The sequence below is a fragment of the Ammospiza nelsoni genome, chromosome 5, assembly GCF_027579445.1.
Source record: "Ammospiza nelsoni isolate bAmmNel1 chromosome 5, bAmmNel1.pri, whole genome shotgun sequence".
NCBI lineage: Eukaryota > Metazoa > Chordata > Aves > Passeriformes > Passerellidae > Ammospiza > Ammospiza nelsoni.
In genome coordinates this window covers 25,920,183-25,946,250 of record NC_080637.1, presented here as the reverse complement: position 1 = coordinate 25,946,250, position 26,068 = coordinate 25,920,183, and the positions used below count along the sequence as shown (strand labels likewise).

The following is a 26,068-nucleotide window of genomic DNA, read 5'->3' as shown; positions in this document are numbered from 1 at the left end:
TGTAGAGCTACTTGCCACATCTTACTTGAGACTTTTCTTTTCAAGTTGCTTTATGTGCAGTTTGGTAGGAATCCCTGCTCCTTCAAATACAGTTTAGATTAAGTTTTATAAGGAGTGACTGCTGTCTATTTTTACTCTGACATTTAATCATTAAAATGTGAGGGTTGGTATTTATTTTACTTAGGAGAAATGAGAATTAGTAGGAAGATAATTGTGGACTATTTCTTTTTTGAATTTTGACTTCCACTGTCCAGAGGAAAAAAATGTTTGTGAAAGTAATGATGCTTCTTTGAAGTCTGCATGCAACAGAGAATATGCATGAACTTTTAAGGAAGATTTGTGTTTATTTACATCTAACTACCATAATGGTAGCTATGTATGAGACCCTAGAAAGGGAAGAATTTGCAATGAATGGAAATTTGTTCATATTTTTTATCATTTTATGGAACATGGTGAAAACTTATTTGTGGCAGAAATACATTTTTTTGAAATGGGTTTCTGCTTCCCTAAAAAGTTCCTCCAGTTCCTCAAGTGTGCATACCTTGGCCTTATCCCTTTCAGTTTCAGCAACAAAAGGAACACAGGACAGAGACAGTGTCTGCACTAAGTGATACTAAATAAGAGTATTTAAAAAAAACAGTTCATTTTCAAATCTTAGTCTATCCAATGCAGTGATGAAACGTAGGTCCTGGGGAAACAAATACTGTGGTACATAATAACAAAGAATGGAGGAAAGGTCGTGCAGAGGAGGTTCAAATAATGCCACATGAACAGCTTTACTTCAGGCATGTTCTGTTTTTTAAATGCTTTGCTTTTGCAACTTCAGCATTCTTTTAATGTAGAAGATGAAACAAAATTTTGCCTGTTAAAAAGTAATCATAATAGCAATTCCTTTACACAGATTTACTGACCTCGTATTTATCACAGTGTTGTGAATTTAGGTCTGCTCCTCAGACTTCTCTGCTTCATCCAGCTACTTGCAGCATTTTGCTGTTGTTCATTGTGGCACATGAGGAACTAGAAGAAAATGAGACAAACATTGCAGGTAGACCTAATAATTACTTGCTATGAATTATTTAACATATTTAAATTTAATATATGTATGCATTACATGTCATTCAAAAAGACCCCTAAGCACTTTAAGCTATGTTTAAAAGAAAATTGTTTTTTTTACACTCGCTTAAATGCACCCTCTGCAGGGGTAAAACACAACAGCTGTGAAGTGCAATGTGATCTGTAAGCACAAGTGTTCAGCAATTCTGTTTTCTGGTTCATGTGAAATACTGTGAGCAGCCAAAATCCATGTTCCTCTTCAGGCAAAATTGGGAATTGACTTATTGTTGATTCAAAGAGGAGAACATCACCTGTATCCTCTTGAGTCAGTACTACTTTTGTCTTAAAACCTGATGCTACTTTTTGTCACAGGCTGAAGATACAAGTTCCTGTAGTTTAATTTGTCTTTCAGAATTTCCATGTTTTATTTCTGTTAAGTGAAGTTGAAAAATAACATCAAGAAGCTGCTTGATGTTGTGTTTGTGTTGTTCTTTTGTTCAGCTGTAAATACTTGTTTGCTTTTCACAGAAACTGTATTTGCTGTGGCTGTTTCTACTTTAAATCAAGCAACCAAGGACTACTTAAACTTACCTTGAGCTTCTCCTTGCTCCTGAGAGTTGTATTATCTTGCTAAGTCTTGCCTTGGGTAGCAATGAGTGACTAATTGTGGGGACCAGCATCAGAGGCTTCTTTGGTGACAGAATGTATTGTGTGTGCTTTCCCATTACATATTAGCAGCTCCCCAGAAACCCTGCTGGCAGCACAAAGACATTTTTAAAAAATGTGTTTTTTCCTCTTCCTATTAAAAGGAGGTGTCCAAGTAGAAGAGAGGCAGGTTTTTCAGAACTTAGATTAAGTTCACTGGAAAAAGTCTTAGGGTAAATGTGGAAGCTCTGTTTCACGCCAAAATGAGTGACTTAGCAATTAAGCTCTTTTTGTTGGGTTTTCGTTTCAGATCTTTTGCTGTATTTCTGTCTTTTTTTTTCTCCTATCAGGTTTCTAGTAGTAGATACCATTCCAGAAACCAGTGCATCCCACTAAAGGCCATGTGTCACTTAATCATAATACTTTATCTGAAAGACCTGTGAAATAAAGAGACTTTACAAGCAAATAGAATTTTTACTATATATTCTCTAACCATAAGGGGATTACTTGACCTCCTGTGTCTTTTGCACACATCAAACTCTATACTTAAGCTGTCTTGAAGCTTGAGTTCATCCTCTAGGGATTTTCCTTTTGTCTGTCAGTCTACAGATAGAAAAATATGTCCAGTTATATTTAGCCATATGTTGACCATCTCTGTCTTTTGACTGTGAATATTATCAAACATAAAAAAAAAAATCAGTTACACTAACTGTGATATTGACAGTGTTTTGATATTTAATGTTAATAGCTTGTGCAAGTTTCTACTTGGCCTGTTAATAAAAATTTATTTAGGTATTGTTTGACCTCATTAGATTCATTACTAAATTAATGCTGATTTTCCTCTTTACAAAGCTTTAGATTTCCCTGTAAAAGAGTATTTCATGGAGACTGATGTTTTGAGCTTCACTGTTCAGTGAGACATTTCCAGGTCTCACACAAACTGATATACATTGCTTTGTGACCTCCAGCTGGAGATCTGCATGGACATGGGCATGCTGCTCCCACTCAGGGCCTTGTTCCAGCTGTCCCTGCACAAAACAACATTTAACTGTTCCTTCCATTGAGCTTGAATGACAGCTGCTGAGTGAAGGGCTGGCTTCTAACCATGCCACAGAGTGATGGCAGTCATTATTGCCTTATCGTGTGACTGTCTCTGTAAGGCAACCTGTGGCTCTCAGGTGATGCAATATGATGCTGCAGCTATCTGGGGGTTTTTACCTGTTTCTGAACCACCACATATGGCTTGTTTATCTTTTCTGACAGTGTATTTTACTTAATCTGACATTTTGTTTGGGTTGGAAAGTTAACATGAATAACAATGTTTCTATTTAAGAAAGCCTTGCACAGAAGCTAAATTTGTTTGTTGTTCAAAAATACATTGACAAGTAGGGGAACCCTTCCTTTTGGTTTCAGTCTCTCTGTGAATTAGGGAGGTGGTTTAACCATGTGTATAGAACCTAGTAAAAACAGTGCTTTCTAAAATTTTCAAAACCTTAGAGAATATCTAAGAATTTTCTTGAGAAGTTCTACATTATATGTTTTGTCCAATTAATTTTGATCCATCCTACTCCCACAGTTCTGTATTGGGGCAACTAAATTAGTAATTTTGGAATTTCTTTCAGGTTTTATGGCTTATTCAAGTGGGTGAGTGCTACATAATTAGACAAGTATTAGCTTCTAGGTTAGCTACTACAAGTCGTGAATTCTCACTCAGCGACTTACAGGTCTCAACACTCATGAAAAAATGACTTTTCTGGTTTTCTAAAATTTTGAAATTTTCTGTCTTCTCAATTAGAACTTCCCCATAAAATATTTCATATTCCTTCTGCTGTCTTGACCTTCTATGTAAAGTATGGGGTTTTTGCAATAGATAAATAAGAATACAGATAAGAACTGTAATATTGTCTTTCTACCCAGAGGGTAATTCAGCCTCTCCCTTAGCTCACAATTGTAGAAATTCTTCCACAGATGTTTGTGTAGAACACTCTCCATCACTGACATTCAGAGTATTCATCTGCAGCATAACTCACCTCAGTCTTAAATGAGCACTTGTTTTTGGCACCAAAGGAAATATTGGAACACCAATAAAAAGCAAATTCATTTTCTGCTAGCTGCAGAAGGGTTAGTGGGAAGGGATCTGAATAGGAAATTTTGGCTCCCTCTTCCAGATTTCTCAAATTTCTCAGCTGAACAATCAGCAAATGCCTCACTAGATTATGATTCCATTTACTTATTGCTTAATGTAGTTAGAGTGCTATGATTTTATCTGATTTACAGTCTTATTTCTGGACAGCTGTGTGAGTTTCCTGACAGCATTTTGTAAGGTCATATTGTTAATATTCATCATCTAGTTTATAATCAACATAATAAAACGATAGAGTAAGTGTTGATGTAGGTTTGTGTTTAATCATGACAGAAAATTGTTACTGATTTTTATAGAGGAGGACTAAGTTTAAGCCCTAACCATGGACCAAGAGAAGTTTTTATTACACTTAAGGGTGATAATTACTGACAAGAACTAAAAAGATTTAAAAATACCCATCCTAGGTATTGTATGTCTTGCTACAGATTGTCTTCACCATGCAATGGGTTCCCAGTATCACTTGTGCTGGTAACATTCCAGTCAAATTAGTATTCTATCCAGCCTGTAAAATAGAAATATCAGGTGGGGGGCCAGGCTGGTTATTGCTGGCACTAATGAAAACATCAAGCAATTGGAGAAGTAACAATAGCAGTAACAATAGCTCTCACCTTTTCTTTTTAGTCTGTTCCTCAAAAACTTACTGGGTTGCAAATGTAAAAGTTAAGCTTCCCTGTACTAAATGTGCAATTCAGTAATTACACAGTGGGCCATTGGCCTGTCTTCAACCTGCTACATGCAATTTGGTTTTATTCAAACAATATATAAAATGTTACCTGTAAGTAGTACACATTAAACTTAAGTAAGAACATAACGTTATCTCTCCCTATGATTTTCTTGCTGCAGTATTTTTCTTGTATGTAATGTTTCCACTCTTGTATCCTGCTCTCTGAAGGTTCTGTGGGTGGAGAGATTTGCTTTACCTTTTAGCAAAAGCAGTTCTGTTTACCAGTTGTAATGCTGAGCCTTCAATTGAGTTCTGCATATATGAAATGTACTTTTTATAAAAACTCCTTGTGTTTCTTTCAGACTCAAAACGCATTTGAATGTAACTCTTATAGGTGGGTTGCATGCATGTATGGCGAGGGTTTGAGTCATATAAAGAAATCTAAACATTTTTAAATGGCTGTACTTAGGAATAAACCCATGAATAGTAATACTTCTCCTGTGGAACTGTAAGCAGTTAAATTTGTAAGGATTTTTAATCTTGGAGAATTCAATTATTATTTCTATAAATTCTGAAGCACCATAAGAAATACCTAGCACCTGTCCTTGCTTTTGAAAGTTACAGTTTCTGTGGGTTTTTTATCAACTTTCACCCATACCTCAATGAATTCACTGTAAGTGTGTCGTTTTCTTTAAAAAAGTGTATTTAAAAACCCCACTACTTTGAAGTGTTTAGATTTGGCAGCTGTGAGTTGTACAGTAAAGTGGGATTTCAGATTTAATAGATTACTTGCATTTCTAGATTCCAAGCAGTTGTCAAATGGTTGTCTTGATCTCTGGAAAGCGGAAGAGATAAGTGAAATGTGTGAGTTTAGTATCAAGTCTGGATTTTCTAGTTTATTCTGACCACTAGGGAGAAAAAGGCCTTTATTTCAATATGAAATGGATATAAAAGAAAAAAAAAATAACTGTGTGTCTGATTTCATTAAAAATATCTGTGTAGTAAATATAATAGGAGTGGGATTTGGCTTTGATATCGTATGCCTGTGACGATTTCTCGTAGCAGGGCTTTTTCCTAGAAGCCTGCCCAGTACTAATTAAAAGCAGGAATTTAACTTCTGCACGCTTTTGTAAAGATGAAGCTGTTCGGATTAATATCTTGGCTGTAAACAGAAAGGAATTTCATAAGACTGTTGGATAATTTGTAAAGTTTTAATAGAAGGAGCTAAGTAACATTTGTTCTGATCATATGCTTTTTTTTTTCTTTTCAGATTTAGAAGGTATTTTTAATATTTGATGCATAAAAACACCTAAAATTATCTAGTTACAGCATAACATATAATAAATTATGCTGCCATCGCGTGCTTTTCCAGGAACCCTTGTTTGTAACAGATTCCCTCCTTGGAAATAAAAGAAGTGAAGTAGCCTGAATAGTATCACATGATGGCACTGTTTCCATTTCCACCTCCAATATTATGAAATAAAGCTATAATAAACTGGTATTATAATGGTATGTAATTCCAATATACTTTGTATAATTTATGTTAAAAAAAAATCTAACCACTCTGATTATTAATATAGATATTAAAATGGATGTATAGTTTTCTTAGAAAAGTGTTTTTTTAAAACTTTGCATATTTATATTATTCCTTATTTTGATTGTAGAACAAGAATTCTCCACAATATATAGTGTTTATGAATGCTAAACTGTACAGATTCATTTAGCATTGTGTTAGGAAAAAAAACCCTGTTAATTGTTGTATAAATGGGATGGTTTATTTTTTGTTTTGATTTTATTGTGGAAAGAAAGCTAATGGCTGGTCTTTTTGTATTTAATATAAAGCCTTTTTGTGGTAAATTAGATCATTAATACAGACACATCTTTAAAAAATGCAAATTAGCTTTCCATGAGCAGAAAAGAGCTTAAAGTGTAGTAAGGTCAGAGGCAGGATCAGACATATTTGTAAAATGAATTATATTCAAGTAGGAATATGAGGGAAAATATGAATGTAAAAAAAGTCAGTGATTTATAGTATATAGATGGTGGATGTCATATTATTTAATTTTAAAATATTCTGACTCAATACCCATAAATGTTCATGTTCTTTTTAGTAATATAAATTAATAATCACTTCTAAATTAATATTTTCTATTTGTAGAATCATCAATATTAATTTTTAGGAAGAGAAAACACATTGCTGATTAAAAAAAAAAAGGTTGTGGGTGTGATTCTACTGTGCTGCAGATTACTTTAGAGTAAGATAAATATCCAGTCCCACCATTTTTTCATATGAAATTAGACTGTTCTGTACATTTCTCTGTTATGGGGATTGTTGCTAAAACAAAACAAAATAAAAACCCTGCAAGAGGAAGTAAGAAAAATACCCAGTGGTGATACGGAGCTAATAGCTGGGGTTTGGGTATGTGCCAGATGGGTGCTTGCACTCCAGGAATGTCCTCTGCCAGTGTAAACTTCTGTTCTGAGCACTGTGAGGCTTTTCTGTGTCTTTTTCCTTTATGTGAAATCAGGGGCAAGCGAAAATGTGTATTAAAAAAACACTTGTCATGTAAAATTTCACTTCTATTTAGTGAATTTTCAAAATAGCTAAATAGAAGAGGGCATAATGAACTTCATCAGTAAACTGGTTTTGATAATAAGAAAAAATTGTTTCAGTACACCTTAAAAGACTGTCTTTATATACAGTATGTCATAATATTTATCACTAAAGAAAATTGCTCCTGTTGCTAAAATCAGTGGTAGAAGCTCACTGTACCAATCTATTAAAATGTTTTAAAATAATTTATTTTCTGTAATTTGTTTGCTGTAGTCAATAAACAATACTTGCATAATTTCAATTTGACATTTTAATTTTTTTTCAAGATATTCTGGTTAGAATTACTGCTTTACAGAAGTGTTTCAGTGTTACACTACCTCTCCTCTCTCTCAGTATCTAATAGTCCACTCCCTTGTATCATGTTAGAAAGAGAGATTAAAATTATTGTTATTTTGAAATTTTTTTGCAAAGTTTTTAAAAGATTTAGTGATGTAGCTGGACTCACATAATAAATTGCAATAGATAAAGAAAAGCCTTCATTACTCACAGCTGTCTATTCATTTTTGTGTCCCATTTGTTCATGTATGAGGTGAAGAATCCCAGAATACAGTAAGTGAACACTGCTCTGCTCAGTGTATTTCACCATTCAAATTATGTGTAATTTCACAATGCCAGTGTTACTTCTCAGGACAAATTTCATACAATAGTAATTCTGTGATTATTCATCCAGTTTAATTAATTCAATTAAGTAAGTCTGCTGTCAGGTGTCCTTTTAATAATTGAATCAACATGCAGATACATAATAAGCATAAAAGCATTTCTGTGGCTGCAGTAAATTTAGATCCAAAAGAATCTGCTATTCCACTACATTTGATATAGATTATTCTATAATATTTCAGTAATGGGTTGCACAAAGGCTGCCTTTTAATTCTTTGCTTTCTCAAATGTCTTTATATATAATGGTTTAAAACAGAAGGTGTTCAAAAGAGGGTGACCTTTTTCCATTACCATAGTTCCTGTCATTAATGCATTATAATTTTCTTTAGAAGTCTGGAAAAAATGTGTATATATGCACTCTGTAGCAGGTATGAATCAAAGTGTGTTAGTGAAAGTTAAGAATTGTGTGTTATTACTAAAAAAGGAGGGGGGAAAATAAAAGAAAAATGTGAGGAAGTAATTTTATTATTATTTTTACTGAGAAAGTTTAAACAAACCTTACACTTTATACAAAGCAGTTACAGACTTGAGAATTTTGGCATTTGTAATGAACAGCAGTTGACTTACTCAGATACTAAAAATAATATGCTCCTTAACTAAATTTAAAGCCAATAGAATGTTGTATTAGGCTGGATTGTGTATAAAGGCCAATAATATATCTCCATCCTCTGCAATATATTACCATAGATGTTATTTTAATAACATATATCTTAAAAAACACGATAAATTATTTACTTGGCGTACTCTCAATGGTGCTTGATATCATAATTATTGTAAATATTAATTGCTGTGCTAAAAATGTAAGCAGGATGACTTTGTATTAGATGAAAAATGAAAATAGTCTGTGTACGGGTAAATAGATAATCATACAAAAGTAATTGGGGTTTTAAAACCCCAATCTATTCTGCCAGCATGAGCTCGTTTGCATGTTAATCACAAGAGTGATTTCCTACTTCACAAGGAAGTCCACACTCTTTCATAACCACTTTTAATTGCATTTAAAATGTTGCAGGGTTGGGATATTAGAAATGGAGGCGTATCAGTGTCAAATTAATAAAAAAAAATGTTTCTGAAAATCTTTATGGGCTACAGATTATAGTATTATGGGGTTTTTTGTTATAAAATACAAAATGTGTTTTAGGGTATATTTTAAGGGAGGCATGTTAAATGATAAAAAGAGATTAATTTGTACATGTGTTGTTTCTTTAGAAATTTGATAAATGGAAACTTCTTTTTAGCTGGAAAGTATAAAATGCATTTTTATTAGTAAATTGTTCTATACATTGATCAGTACTCTCATTAATTTCTCAGTCAATAAAATAGTAAATTAGGAACAGTTAAAAATGTGTTTTTATTATAAAGCATAAGGCAGTGTGACATTAGAAAGCTGTACGTAAAATTCCTTTCAGTTATATACCATTTTACTTGTATTTATATTCAGAGGAATCCAGTTAATTATTTTAATGGAAAATAATTTTTTTGCTTTCCTGTATAGATTTTTACTAGTTATTTTGAAATCACATGCTAAACATAATAGAAACCAAAAAGCAATTACAGATCAGAATTAATATAATTTATGTATGCTGCTTGCTGTCACTTGAGATTCATCCCAGATTAAATTGTGACAACAATATGTTTTTGTTATTATTTATCGCTGTCTCTGCCTTTAGAATTAGAGATGGGAATAAAAATAGTAGAAAGCTATTTAAGAGTTCTTTTTTTCCCTTTATATTCAGAGTGGTGCAGTAATAAATGGACAACATTTTAAATGATTTTGTGATATTCATATAAGATTCAACAGAGCTTCCTCTGTAATCTGTAAAAGGCCAATGTCAAAGTAAAGACAAAATGACTTGTTCTCTGAAGACAGGAACGAAGAAATGTAGCTCTCTAATAAAATAGTGTTAAGTTCACAATGGTTACATTGTGATCAGTCTCAAAGATACAAAAACTAATTTTTAGTCAAGCTGTTAAAAATTATATATTTAACAAGATGAAAAGTTTGAGGATTAAAGAAAAATCACTCACAATTTTAAAGAGGGTATATTTGCTTTCATCACCAGGTGTTCTTTCTAATATAAATTACCAAGATGATGTTTCCATAACATAGCTTGGGGTGCTCTGGAGATTAAAACTACCAAAACAGACCTATTAAATTTTTCATAGGGAGGGTCCACCAGGGATAATAAGCCAATATTCCTTGTCCCATATTCCAGATGTTTTATGTAATTCTGCATCTTGCTAAACCTAAATTGTAGCTTTTCCAGAAAAAATGTACTATGGAGACCAAGATGAAAGGCAAGAACTGTTGAAATGTTAATTTTACTATCTGCTGTTGAGGTCTGTTACCTTTTTTGTATTTTTTTCTTACTCCCAGTAGCTCAGTTCTGTTTTATGAATGTTGTGGTATTTCAGTTGTTTGAAGTTTTGAAACTTGGAGCGTGACTTTGACTTGGCAAAACACAATGCCACATGGTGTGTGACACGCTGATGGATGGTCTTTGATCCATATGATTCACAATCTTTCTACTTTTAACTTGATTCAGGATGAGAAAAATAAAATTTAACAGTGAAAAAAAGTTTTACCAATAATCCTTTTAACATTAACCTAGAAAAATTGCAAATAAAGTAGTTCTATTTAGTAATTATCAATTAATTAAGTAATAAACAAAAATATATTTTGTTGTTTCTTTCATGTAGAGTGTGGACATTTAAAAACAATATTGGGGTTATTGCACAGCTGTGACATATTTCTGCATTGATCTGAAACAGTTAATGCTTTAAAATGAAGTCCTACTGCACTCGAGAGATCAGTGAAATGTGATGAAATGAACTCCCCGGCCACTGCTGTGATCCCCCCCTCGGTCTCCTGTAGCACTCCGGTGATGGCTGGCCAGCAGAGAGGCTCAGGGCTGATGCTGCTGCAGCTTGGAGCACACATGGATCTGCTCCATGGGAACTGGCGCCCGATTGGGGTTTTTGATCCAACAGGAGATACAGGTGCTGGATGGGGATTGCACAGGAGGAAAGAAATGCAGTGTGCATTGCATTGTGAAGGGCAGCTCTTCTGCCTCCCCTTTGGGAGGAACAGCAAGAGACACCTGGCTGCTGACTGGCCCGTGGGTTTTTTACCACTGATTATTTTCAACATAGTTGTTCAGATGCATTGTTCTGTGATAGATGTTTCTCACTGCATGACTTCTTATATTAAATGAGTTTTCTAAAACTGTTACTTTTATACTTTACAGTTTATTACATTTCAATTTCTGAAAGTAAGACTTGTGTCAGGCTGGTACTATAAAAGGCTAATTCCCTGATAGAAATATTTAAGGAATGCTTAAAATTGTCTAACATTTGATGTTCCTGATCCTTAGCAATTCAGTTCTTATCAGCTTTCTCATTTTCTAAATTTTTGAAATTTTTTTTTAAATGTTGAATTTCCCTCCAGCTTTATCTAGAAGATTGGAAAATCAGATCATACTGTATACCAGGGAAATACAGAATGTTACAGGACAGAGACTATTTACTAAAATTTTAGAATTTGTTTCAATTAATTTAACTCACTTTCCTTTGGAAAACAAATGTTTATTTAAAAAGTGTACAATATATTTTCATCTGTTCAACTTGAAAGTTCCTATTCCAGTTCATTTGACTTCCAACCCTTTTAGAAAAAGGCAGAGTTGTGATTATCCTCCTGAGTCTAAACTGAGAAACCAGGTAACCTCGGTCTCTGTTCCATATGTTTTTGGAAGAGAAATCTGGAGAAATTTCTTTCTGGCCTATTTCTACATCATAAAGAAGGAAAGAAGTGAAAAGCATAAACTCTGTTATGTAGATGTTTTTCACCTGTGGGGAGGAAAAATGTGAGAAAGTGTACAACCTGTCCCTGAAGAGATTTCCTCCTTGCCATGTATGGCTGCAGTGCCTTCAGGTGTGCTGTACATCATGTACATGAGACTGTTTGGAGAACTGCATCAGTTCTGATATAAGCACCGAACCTTTCTAAACCTGTCATTTTGGCCATGATTTTAAACCAAGTGTATTTAACAAGTCTTTGTAAAAACAGGGATTTTCTAAGGTGATTTCAGTAATCTAATTGTTGGGTTTTTTTGTGGTTCTGTAACTTAAGAGCAAAAACATCTTCCTGTGAAAAGTAGAGGCACTTAAATTTTTTTTTCTTGTCGCTACTTGGCAAACTATTAAATCTCTGAAAATGAAATATATTTGATTTTATTCTTGCTCTTACATGCAAAATTAAGATTGCTGTTCTTTTACAAACTTGAGATTTTTTTCTTTGTATTTTATTTTCATCTTTTGCAATAGTTTAAGTATTAGGGCTGAAAAGTGGGGCAAAATGATCCTTTTATCTTTTAAACATGTAGAGCCAGTGATTGTAACCATTTTCCCTAATCTGTTTCCATAGTTTGTTTCTACTTTTTTCCTAGAGGCAGTGTGGTGTGATTGTTCTGCCACAGTTCATATTAGTTATTATGAATTTTGCACAGTTTTCAGATCAAGTCCTTTAATGTCTACTATTAATAAAAGCAGCAGAGTTCCCCCGTTTGAGCAGAAGTTTTATAAGTGTGTGGCAAAATAATGGAGACCATTTGAGTAGGATGGCTTATAGCTGATGATTTTCAATTAGGACCAATGCCTGAAAAGAATCCCTCCAAATATATTATGTCTACACTTGATACTAGTATCCTTTCTACTTCATTTTAAAGTAGATCTGTGCTATTCACTGTGGTGAAGACTTCAGAGTCTGAATTTGCAGACTGTATTTTGTTTAGGAAGGAAGATACTTCAGAGCTCTTGCATTCCTTAGAGAAAACCCAAACTCCTGGATTTTCAATAAAGATGTATATGGGAGAATAGCACAGTGTGAGAGGAATAAACCTGTGAACATGCTTTAGGTATTTGGAGTGACTTGTGCCTGTTTAGAATAGAACATCCCATGGTTGAGCAGCCTGACGCTGCATGTCCTGCATGGAGCTCATGGCTCAGGTCTCTTTAAGCAAGGGCCAGTTTTCCACCCCTGAGAGAAGGTGGCACAGTGACTTCTGTCCTTATCTCTGTGCTCTGTTTCCCTTCACAAGCTCTATTTGACTGCCCAAACAGAGAGGCCTCCACTTGGCTGTGAGCTGGGCCAGTCTCTGCTCCGTGCAGACTCTGCCTGTGCCTGGGATGCTGCTGGCTGGCATGGCCAGGGATAAATGGTAATGGACACTTGCAGTGGGGTGCTTGAGCCAGCGCTGCTCCATAATAAAACTCTAGCTTTTGAATCAGATAATGCTCCGTGGTGGCTTATGATGGGGTTCTATGGAATTGTTGGCTTAGAGTGCCCGAAACAATGTGGCCCTTGTCTTGCAGCATGTGGGATTAATGAAGAAAGATGCTGCAGGCTTCAGGTTTACAGCAACAATGATGACGTGGATGACAGCTCCATGATATCAACCTGGAACATGCCCAGGAACTGGTTTTTTTTGATTGTGTCTAAATGTTTTTGTTTGAAAGCACTGGTTAACTTCTTGGCTTCTTGTAGTAGGAAGCCTAGAAGTTAATTAAATATACATGAAATATGATGGCCAGAGAAGGGAGGGTACCAATTGTCTTCTCATTATGATTTTCGTTATGCTACTTCCATTTTTTTTTTCTATATGGCTTAGTATGCTGAAATTTAAGGAAGGATCAGGTAAAAAAACTAAGAGGTACAAGCTTGAGATTTATGGGACAAAATTTTGAGGAATTTAAGAGAGAATCGGTCTGAATATCTGACAAGATAGGACAGAGTCGTTCCTGTAAAACCTACTGAAATTTCTCCCAGGGAGCTGATGTTGCAGCTGCTGCTGCTGCTTCTACAGATTTTTCTAACCACCTAGCCCATGTCCTGCCTGTTTTTTTCCTACTAAAAATCTTCTAAGGGATCTCTCATCTTTAATTCTGATGGGAGGAGAGACGTGGAGGTCGGATTCCCCGGATTTGACTTCCTTTGCTTCATCCTTCAAGAGCCCCTGTTCATGAGGAGGTGGTGCCGCCTCTTCAACACTCTCTTTAGGGTGGGCTGGAAGCAGAAGCGCCTGGGGAAGCTACAGATGTTGTGATATTTACTAATTCCAGTTCTTGACAAGCTGTTTCATTGACTTTTAACTAATTTGGTTGTTACTTTTAGGAATTATTTTTATCTACACATGTAAGTTGATATGATCTTCTGTCCATGAAACAAGGTTCATACATATTTGTTTCCTCTTTGAAACTATGTGTGTCTGGCTTTCAGGCATGCTTGCCATAGTGTTTAGTTCATGGGTGTTGCAAAGGTCAAAGGATGAAACCAGAACAAGTATCTCATCCCTGTAGGTCCAGAGGTTTTGAGCAATCCTCTTTGTATTTTGGGTTAGATTTTCACAGGTTCACTTACCATATGCAACAGATCATTGCCTTGCTCAGAATTCCAGTGCTGTAGCTGAGAACAAGTCAAAACAAGGTCTCCTCAGCGGGCATGGTTTTATATGTGAAGAGCTGTCGTATGCAGAGCCAGTAGAATGTTTGGAAAAATCTAATTGTCTTATTGGCTTTGGGTATTTGCATGTTCTTTCAAGCTTTTTGCGTGGTTCTCCTGTTCCATAGATAGGTGCAGTTATCAGTGCTCTTTGTACTGTTGTTACTAAAGAAGAATTTAAGTAGATGTAATTACTGGCTATTGGTTCTTACGAAAAGTTAAAATATTATCACTCATTGCCGAGTGCATTTCTGTTGTTTACTTTACATTGAACATTTCTGGTCACGTCTTGAGCTTGTATGTTCCCTGATACTTGGTGTGAAAAGCCAATCTTTTGCTGCCCTGCTTTTTACTGTGTCTTTCTTCTGGTCATTGGTTTACTGCTCACTTGGTGTGCTGTAGTCATTGGAATAGAATTCCAAGTAGTAGCTTTGATTATGGGTTCTCTTGCACTGTGTGCTGTAGAAAAGCAAAGAAATTCTGGTCTTTCCTTATGATTTACAGTCCTTTGGAACTCCAGCTACCTCATGGCTTTACAATATGCCAGGGCTCCTGCTAAGTATGAGTGATATCTTAACAAAGATGTTTGTAGGTGCAGGAGATCTCGTTTTTACTATGATGGCACTTCTGTATGTTTATGTGCTGCTGCTTATGTGTGTCTGCTATATTTTGTCCCTTTTCATATCCAATTTGCTATCCAGGAACACACTTAGGGATGTTATTGTGAAGGTTATTACTTCCCATTGAATTTGAGATGTTAATTTTTCATCTAGTTGAAAAATTTTATGACATGCTGCTAAACTGATGTTTTTAATCCTTAAGGTTTTTTCTGTAAAACTGTAATTTCTGTGTTTACATTGTTAGTTTGAGTTTTTTCAGTTTATTACAAATGGCATTTTTTAGCATTGATATTCACATTAATCTCTACAGAACCTTAAGGATCTATTTCTTTAGAAGACTTTAGGACAAGACTACTACTAACAGAATGTGGGTATATCAGTAAAATTATTTTCCATCTTCTGCTTTCTGTCATGTATCATTCATCTGTTTGTTCATATCTAGTCATGGTCTGAGTAATGTATCATAATACACATACAATTTTACACTAGTTAAAGATTCTACAAAGGTGATATTGCTTTATAGTAGGAACATAATCATAGACTTAATTTTTCTACATTTTTAAAGTTCAATCATTCCTTTAACAGTCTGGTTTTGTTTATGGAATAGAGAATATGAAAGGTTCTCTGGGATTTTCGACTCTTGGAATATAAACTTGAGTTGTGCATAAGACATGGCATTTTGTGGTGAGATTTTATTCTGTTACACAGAAGATATTTGGGTAAGTGAAGATACCCTTTGAATACAGTACCTTCCATTTCAGTGAAGTATTCCTGGACTTTTTTTTGGGTTTTTTTTTTTTTTTTTTAATCTGGTCTTCTGGTCTTCATTTTCATTTTCAAATAATTCTTTTTCCTTAGTTAGAAGAGATCACTGCTACAAAATTTTACTATGCCTACTTCTTCTTTTATTATGTATGCTTAAATTTTCAGATTACAATTTTGCAATGTAAATATGAATGATACTTATAGAGGGTAATGTAACAGGCTGCATCTCCTACTGTGCTTTGTAACACAGAAGGGTTCAATTCAGTCAGTAACTGTATTGTCTGATCAGATGTCAAATTCCTGGTGACCAGATACCCACAATGGCTTTAACGTCCATATAAACAGTAGCTGGGGCATGGTGTGTTCCCAGAGCCACCCTAAAATAGTTGTGTCTTTGTCTTTAAAGAGAATGGTGACTATATAATGGAGCTGATTTTGGAATAGGATTGGAGAAGGCTGCAATAGGCAGTCTCATTTTGTATAGAGGGGCAGATATTTTATTTCAACTAAAGCCATTTCTAACAGATTTTCTTCTTCTGGGCGGCAGATTGGGTTAAGATAGTCTGCAGTAATTAGGGTGACTAGTGAAGATTTAAGTGCTGCTCTATCTGTAGATATTTTGTAAATAATTTCATGCTGGAGAAGGGAGTGCTTTTTCTCATCTGAGTATTTTTTGGCTCAATCTGTAGTCATTGGATGTTATGTGATAGTGAAGAACTTTCTGTTTATCACATACTTTTACCTTCCTTTTCAGAATCTGAATAGAGGAATACACTGTGTGTTCAATATATAAGAAATGTTTTCAGGTTAGCTGAATTGTCTTTTAAACTATTCCAATTTATGGTCAACATTAGAACTGGTCACGGTGTTCTGCAATGGTTATGTTACCTTGGGATTTAAAAAAGCATAACTTTCCTTTTCTCATTCTTTATGTTGTCAAGGGTCTTTGCCCATTTGACTAGTGTGCCATGGGACTTAACTATGCATCGTAACTCCATGTCTGTAATTTTTCTGAGACACCATGTTTCATCCTCTGAATGTGGACTTTTTCCTTTGTAGCTAGAAGTGCAGCTTTACATGTGGTGGTATGAAAAGTATTCCTTTTAATGCCTTTCAATTCCTTTTAAATGTTTAAGTAAAACATTTCCAGAGATTCAGATAATTTCATTCTAGTAGCTGGCTCTCCTCATTACCATTTGCTGTGTTGTCAGCAAACGTCATCAGTAATGAATTTGCAATTTCTTGAAGGCCATTGATAAAAGAATGGAACAGTGTGGGACCAGTAACCTATCACGGTAGATCGCTCTTACAAATGCCCTTAATATAACTCCCTGTTTGCAATTACATTCTGAGACTCACTGATTTGTCTGTTTCTAATCCATTCTAATCCAAAACATATTTTTGATGTTAATTTTGTATCATTTTTGCTTTGAAGTCCTGGAGTGGTGCTCAGCAAGCTAACACGCTGAAAGTATTTTTCACTAAAGTGGGATGGTCTGCTTAAAACCAGGTACAAGTAAAAGGTGTTCATAGATTAGAGGCCTGAATATTTTCTTTGAACACAGTGATGAATTTTTATTAATACAAGCAAAGTTACTCTAAATATTCCTAACTTCTGTATTTAAGAGCCACAATACTGTATTGCTATATAATACAAAAAAACATAGAGACAATCTGTATTTAGAGAATTTTTTAAATTATTTTCCTTTCTATAATTTTCTAAATTAAGAGGAACAGTTTTTCTGTCTTCAAGTCACTTGTAGAATAATTTTACTTGCGAGGAACTGAAAATTTTAAATATATTTGGCATATTTGCTATGGAACTTCAAAAATCAGTTTGTGAAAGCGTTGTGCTCACAGTGTGCAATAAAATTTCTTATCACAAACTTTGAGTATGAGGTACTGGAAAACCACTGTCAGTCATTGAAGTTCACAGTAAAGTCCAGTTTCTGTGGTTTTATTTTATCATTATTATTTTTATTTCTATTATTTCATAATATTTACATATATTATTATATATATATTGTATTATTAATAGCTCAGGATTTGGAATCCATGATCCTTATTGGTCCCTTCCAACTTGATTCCCTCCCTTCTATGATTATCTTGCTTTATAATATAGTTTATGTAGGGTTTGTTTGTGGTTTGGTTGGTTAGCTGGTTGGGTTTTTTGGTGGTGTGTGGGTTTGATTAGATTTTATTTTTAACAAATAGTTTGTAACTATGAAAACTTGTGGCAAAATACATTACTGGAAAACGTGCAGAATTTTGTTTCTTGGTATATGTGATATTTATGACTCCTGGTACAGTTTTGCATCAGGACTGATATAGGATTAATAAGAAAGCTGCTCTATTCTTAGCTCATATTTAATTCTCTGTATTGAGCTATGGGGTTATGGATTATTTCAGCTCTGTGTAGTGTTTCAAGTGTAAGCTAGAGTTTATTGCCAGGTGGCAAGAATGAGGCATATAAACATTTTATAGACAACAGATGCCGATAAATGGAGGAATTTATCTTGTGCATGGTATACTTGTTTGGCTAAGAGATACAGACCTTAATAATTCCTCTATGCTAACTGATATTGGACAATTAAAAGTCTATAAATTACTACAAGAGTAATTACTGCAAAGAGAGAACGATCATAATTTTCTATGCATAAAAACTTCTTCTCAAAACTGTTGCAGTGAATTTTTTGCTTCTACATTTTAGAAGAAAAGCATTGAAGAATGATTGAAGAATCATGAGTAGCAGGAAAAAACCTCTAATGTTTCCTGGTCTCCAATTACTAAATTAAATCTAGTCTTTTTTATTTATCTTTATTTTAAAGGGTTATCCCAATTGCGTGAGGTTTTCAGAATGCTATTGTGTTCAAGCTAAATAAATATGTAATCGAAATGCAAATACATTAGGCCATTTGTTACAAATATATCCTCATTGACTCTTGAGGGTAAGATAGAAGCTATAATCTATTTTGCTTGGATATACTTTCCCCAGGATTAAGCAAATGTGCTATAGTCCTTAGATTTATAAAATAGTTGTGCAGAGCCTCATACTTTGCTCAGTCACAGCTATCATATTCAGGCCACTAAAGTCCACAGAGTTGTACCACAGTCTGTGAGAAGAGAATCAAGTCCATAATGTATCTTGACTGTATTGTCTGGTGTTTGTTCCTGCCACTGAGGCTTTTCTTAGTTAAACAAAGCTTCTTGATTGAGCTTTTAGATTGAGGCAAACAGGTGGATATCATTTGAGAAAGACAGAAGTGAAATAATTTATTCTGAGAAATTTTATTGAAATAAAATGTCATGATATACATTACAAAGTTGTGGTCACTCTTTAAATGAATAGTACTAGTAATATAGTTAAAAATTATACTTCAATATCCATTTTCTGTGTAAGTGGGCTTAATATATTTTTGCAATTACATTGCCACACTGGGTTTTTTTTTTTTTAGATTTCTGTGAAAACAAACTGAAGTGAAATTCAATAAACCTCAGCCCTGAAATTATTTTTAAACAAAGTTTTGCTGGTGACAGCTTATTTTCTTAAGTAAACAGATTCCATATGTGGTATTCAGTAAATAATTTTGTGATTTGATAGTGGTGTATTAGGGTGAGATATCCTGTAATGTAGCTATGTCTGAAGTTATTTACTGTTTTTCCTCTGCCAATTTGTGATTGTTTAGTCTGCTAACACTTGTACTGAAGTTTTTTCTGGGCAGTGGTTAGCAGTTGTTTTCAAAGCAAATGTTAAATCTAAGAAGACATTCCTTTAGAAAAAATCCTGTTCTGGCAGAGGAACTTGATTTGTGTTCTTGTTCAGTGTTCCTTTGCTGGTTTTAGTGTGGCTGTTGAAATCTATACCTTGTATGATCTCATTGTACTGCCTGCATTTCATTAATGAGTGACTCCGTTTAGGGCTTGGCGAGTGAAATATTTTTCATATGACACGACCCAATATGAATGCAGTGCACCAGCTGCAAAAACCACAGACCATCTGATTTTGTGGTTTTTGAGGGTGTAAAAAGTTCAATTGCTTATAGTACAGCTTATATCTGTATATTATACCACATGGAAACGGAACTACTGTAGACGTGGAAGGAAAAAGAGAAAACCAAGGTCTTTAGCCATGGTTCAAATGAAGATTTAAATTACATATCTTGCAGTGTGGAGGATTGCTGTTACTATAAGGCATTAAAATATTTTTGCATAATAGAATAGTTTGAATTAAAATTTTGCCACAAAATAACATTTTTAAAGAAAGATGACAGATGTGTAAAGGGCTTTATCAAGATAATGATATTGATACTTAAAATCATTTACTTTTTCTGTCAATATTCTTTGTTTAATTTCCTTGTCTAGAAGAGAGAAAGCAGTCTGTTAGAGCCTGGGTGGGCATTATCCTGATTATCCAGAGTGTAAGCTAAAAATACTTCAAGAAATTCTATTTCAGCCATAACTTCAGAAGTTTTAAACTAGTTTTGAATTTAAAAAGTCCAAACATAAGAATCATTCCAGCTGGCAGTTTTTTGGGGTTCTTCCTTCTGTAGAATCAAAGTATAGGCAGCTACCTGTGATCTGTGGAGTAATATGTTAGACATGTTTGCAAATAGTTTAAAGTTGCTTTTTTACATGGCCAAGTATAAGAAATGGAATGAAGTTCAAAGGGGTTTACCAGTCTTAAATTCTTGGAAATTTTTTCTGGGTGTTCTTTAATATAGTGAATTTTATCCTCAGTGGAGCAGGTTGCAAAAGTAAATTCTTTGTTTTTGCATAATGCCCTAACAAACATAAACACCAGTGTTCTGTTTAGGAATTGATCAGGTGGTAGTGAATATATAACTATTTCATGTTACAGATGAGATTTGCATAGTTGTTGCATTCAGAGTAACCAGAGGTGTCTTCTCTGTAATACATCTGCCTGAGATTTCAGAGGGGGCAAAGTTAAGAAGCATTAGAGTATTTCTAATGAAAAAGAACCAATCTGTGTTCATGCACCCACAATGTCTGAGCAATTTTGAGATGCATTTTGGACTCTTCTCTGAAAGCAGCAAACTGCAACCTGTTGATGAAAAGCACACAGCCTTCCCCAACTGCTGCTGTTTGCTTCATTCAGTCAAGTAACACATTAAATGTTATCATTTATATATTGAACTACAGAATACTAAATTAAAGTTCCAAATAGCAAAAATAATAGCAAGCAGCACATAATTATGTCCTAATATGAGTTTTATTTGAACAGTTTTGTGCAAAAGCTGAAGAGTTTTGTAAAATATCATTCCTTTCTGTGAATACAGCATAAACACAAAGTAGTGCTAAATTTGTTGTACACTTTATTCACTGTGACTTGTCCTTCCAGCTCTACATATAGCTCTGCCATCACAGAGAAAGTGCTTTTTGTTGGCAATAAGCCTCAATGACAGATTTCTCTGAATCACTCTTGAATGCCACTTACATGCTAGTGATGTAGTAGCTATTCAGTGTGGTTATAAAAACCATGGCTGAGAATTGATTCCACTCATAATGAGGATCAGATGTAAGAGTACCTGTATGAGTTTTATAGCAATACATTTTGCCAGTGTAGAAAGGAAAAAAAAACAAGAAAAAAAGGTTTTTAGCTCTTTTTGTGACGTGGAAAAATTTTGTTATATTTAAATAGTTTAATGAAATTGCAAGTTGTTCCCTTAAATTTGGCTTTGTGGTTTTTTACATTTTGAGGGTTTTTAAAACATACACTTTTTATTCTTTTTATCTAATTTGTGAGCTCTGAACCTTTCAGGTTTTATGCTTTTAATTTGTACCCATGAGAACTGGAAAGTTATAAAAAATGGTTAATATTGTAAAATTTCTTGGTCCCAGCAGTTGAAGCTTTAGGAGAAAACACCAAACATTATGAGATTTCAAAAAAAGCTCTAAGTATCATCGCCAAAGTTCTGCTATGAAAGGTAAAATCAGTTTATAGACACAAATGGGTGAAATGGTGTGCCTATTGAAATTCATTTGAGCCTTTTGCCACTGAGATCACTGAAGGCTGAATTCTATTCTCTTTATCTTTTCTCTGTCATATCCAGGGTTAATCTGCTTGTCCCGTGTCTCTGAATCCTCATCTCTATATGGGAATGCTTCCTCCATCTGATTAATGGGGAGTCAGTTCAGAGGAGAGGCTGGGCTAATCCTCAAAGAGGCAGCAGAGTTGTTATAAAATTAAAATTATTCTTCCTTGTCACATATGCTAAGGAGGTTTAAGTTCATTGATCAGGACTCAGAGCCATCAAAGTTTGTGAGATGTAGAAGGCAAAAACAAGGTGTTTGTAATAAAAGTGTAATTGCATAATGGTATAAAAATGAATTATTCTTACCTTGCTGAAATCCTGGTTTGGCTGTGTTGGGATCTATGCAGCTGCAGATTACTTTGTAACTTAAATCTCTGCTACTACTCCAACACTGGATCTCCATGGAGTCAAAAAGCATTCTGAACTTTGTTGTTGTGTGTGCTAAGAGATTTGATAAAATACAGCATTTTGAATTTACCTAGCCTGTAGGAGTAACATGCAAAAATGAAAATGTTCTGACAAATAAATTTGTAAAAGAGATATGATATCCCCAGAAAATAGTTTATGCAGGGGTTTTGAATTTTAGTAAGTAATTTAAAGGTTTTCCATATCATTATATTCATTAAAAGTTGAGTAATTGAACTATGAATAGTACTTTGGGATTTTGCATTTTTTAAATAAATTTTTATTACTATGCCTATTTTTAGATGATAAATAATACGTACATTAATTGTTTCTGCTCTATTTTTTGATCTGTTTTCTGACATTTCATAATAACAGACTTGCTTTTTTGATTGCACTTTTAATGTGTTGGTTTTGATGAACTTTCATTTAAAACCCTAAGACCTATTTAGGTCTTACTTATAAGACCTAAATCCTTGATGGCTGTTAGTCATCGATGTTGTGTCATCCATGTTTACATCTACACACATCACATCATGTTTGTTTCTGTTGAATATGTTTCACTATTTTGTTGTCCAGTACTGCAGCCTTATTACATCCTGTGATTTCAGATTCTGAGTCCTATCTCAAATTCATAAACAACTTAATTTGAGTAAAATTAGGTGAATTTTTCTTCCGTCTTTTATCGCAGTGTCTTGGTATGCCATTATATTCTCTTATGTCCCGTGGAAGACCAACTCCTCTGTGCTTTAGTAAAGGTTGCTGTTTAGTGCTTTCTGAAAGTATCATTTAGTGATACAACTGGTGATTCAACAGGCATTTAATTTGGACTGAGCAGGGATGCTCTGTTGCCTCCCCTAATTTGCATTGAATAGAGGCTTCCTTGACTGTAACTGATCCTTCAGATCTATTTGCCTTTCTTGTACAGGGGCAGTTTAATAGCTAAATATAATTGTGCTTATTTCAACCTATCTTACACTTTATTTATTATTTAGGAACTGCAATGTGGTGGAGTATTCTTACTTAGGAACTGCAATGTGGTGGAATATTCTTACTTAGGATAAAAGACCCCAAAATATTTATTTAATGTAACTCATCTGAGCATAAGTAGTCTTCCTTTTTTTAAGGATGTAGCCAATCTTTTTTAGATTTCCACATTTAGAAGACCTAACTTGTCCAATAATGTGGAATTATGTGAGGTTGATACATGTATTTATATATTTATAGAAAATGATGCTTGCTTTTTTAAATGGAGTTGGAGCCTGTTTCACACAAAATTCTTAGAAGTCATGGATGACCTAAAATTTGACTAAAACCTAATGTTCTAGTTGAGCTGAAATCAGTTATTTTGCTGACATAATGCAAATAAATATTGAATTTGAACTCAATTTGAAATTTTTTCCTGGAACTTCAAATGTCTTATTTGTTTTCTTTCAAAATCCTGAAAAAGATAACTTAAATGGTACACCCCATATTAAAAGGTAAATAGGATTTATTCTCTGACTAAACTGAGATACACTGATAATTTTAACTGGGTTTGCCTGTCTAGAAATTACATCTTTGCCAAATAGCATGACTGAATAGCAGCCCTTCTTCTCTCTGTTCCCTTTTGAAACATTAATTAGTGTTTGAACTCTGTTAAGTTCGCGCATAACTATTTCAATTTATCCTTTCTATTTAGACAGATAAGGACAGGGAAAAACACTATTTTATATACCTGTTTGGCATGCAAAGGACAGTTAAACAAATGAACAAGTAATATGTTCATAAAAATATTTAAATAACAAAAGAGTCATGAAGAATAAGATACGAGTGATGCCTTGAGAGGCTACCTAGAACAGAGGCTAGGCAGTGTTAAAGGAGTAAAGTAGGTGTTTATTAAAAGGCCTTCAAAGGATACACTTTGGGCAGTACCAGAGCCTGGCCAAGGCTACACCCAAGACGGACCCTGGGTCACACCTTTTCCCACTTTTATAAATTTTGTTCCATTTACATATTGGGGTTAATTGTCCAATTACAGCTTCACGTTATGCAGTTCCATCCTCCCAGATTGCTCCTCAATTCCCTGTTGTTTACACTTTTTGGACCTGAAGCTGCAATGGTGTCCTCGGTCTCAGGCTGGAAAAGGATTGTTTTGTCTGACTAAATTGTGAGGAGAACTTGCTGACACTTTATATGAGGTTCACAGTTATACACTAATGCAGTACAGAATCTGAAAAATATGACAGTTAAAGCATCACCAGATCAAATATCCAAATGCATTGCAGAAACAGGTATCACAAACTGCCTTTACAAAACCCAACTGCAGATGACTGTAGTGTAGACATGAAAATGAAAACATCATTTAGATACTCATTGTAGCCAATGGAAAGAAAGAGACATTTATAAAGGAGTGGTTATCTCAAATTTGATGGAGATGTCTAAACTATTTCTGGTGTTTCTGGATGTGTAAGAGTTTTTAGCTGTTTGATTTAGATTAAAATATAGCTGCCTACATTATGTCTGGACTCATAACTGTCACCCTCTAAAGCACAGAGAATGAAATTACTTTGTTTTAAGGGGAGTTTTAGAAAATTAATCTATTTTCATCTTGTAGCTTCCTTGCACATACATGGCATTTTGTTGGTACAGTCTGGTTTGATTTAGAAACTTGTTTAACTTGTTGCATAGTTCATCTACGCAATACAATACACTTGCATCATTGCTTTAAAATGAACATGTATGTGCTTAAATAACTTAGCATTAGATCATTGCTTCTCTGTTAGAGTTATCTTTCATAGCCAATTAAAAATCAAAATGGAAAAGTATACATATATTCAGAGTGGCACATGGGGGGGTACATTAATTGAGCTAATTTGTGTCTTGAATACGAGGTTAATCGTATTTGTTATGCTTGTAATGCTTGTAAATCAGAAAATTATTGCTTAATTGTAAATTACATATTGATTAAAGCTCATGTGTGATTTCAAAGGAATTTTTTAATATTTAATTTGCATAGTATGCCATTCTACTGAGAAGGTGTTCATTTCTTTGAGACTTTGGAATGAGTTTTTCCAACAGATGCTTACAGCATGCTTAGAAGTTCTTGAATGATTTTTTTTTTTTTTGATTATGCTTTATATAGTCTTTTACTGGTTTTCTTTCAAATGTTTTCACAAGTTATTTACAAAATTACAAGAACTGGTACTTTATAGTTCCAGTGTGTGAAAATAAGTACAAGCCTTCATAAACATCTACTATATTAGAATCAGCTAGAAATTAAAATTATGACAGCTTTAAAACAAATGGTCTACTTTCAGGTTGACAGGAAGAAAGTCCATATAGCTACTCTTTTAAAAATAATGAAAATCAGTATTAAATGCAAATACCTTTTTCAATGTCATGCTGGTGACTTATGCTGGAAATAGGTTTGGTTTTCAAAGTGTACATTCATCTTAAACAATGCTAGATTACATAACCCTAAAGTCTGAATGCTGTATTCTTTTTTCATTGTGGTTAAAAGAAAATCAAAATATTTTTGATAAAACGATTTTTATCTTTTCACAAAGCTGTAAGTTTTACTAGTGGCAATTTAAGCCTGATTGAAGAATAGACTAAAGAAGACACACCCACCTCACCCCATTTTTTATATGGAAAGTTTTTACTTAACAGCTGAAAATACAATAGAAATGTTACTGACAAATAATCTAAGGGCAACTGTCAGTCTATAAAATATATCATCTACAAAAACTAAATTCTGAGCCAAATTCAGTCTTCTAATGTAGGAATGAAATCTCTGATGGTATGTCATTTAAGATAATTATTATCATGCTCAAAGTGAGTGTATTTTTCTCAGATTATGTATTAGGAATTCCATTGATTTAATACTGTGGTGTTCGTAATTAAAAATTTATGTAATGATACAATACTAACCGCAGAACTTAAGCAGGGAAAATCCATAACAATATTGTCCTAAT

General features: G+C 34.1%; 1 protein-coding gene across 1 annotated transcript in view; it reads left to right on the top strand.

Moving 5' to 3' along the window:
* Window positions 1-26,068, top strand: part of FOXP2 (forkhead box P2) — a 390,491-nt gene that overhangs the window by 130,083 nt on the left and 234,340 nt on the right. The gene's annotated exons all lie outside the window — the stretch shown is intronic.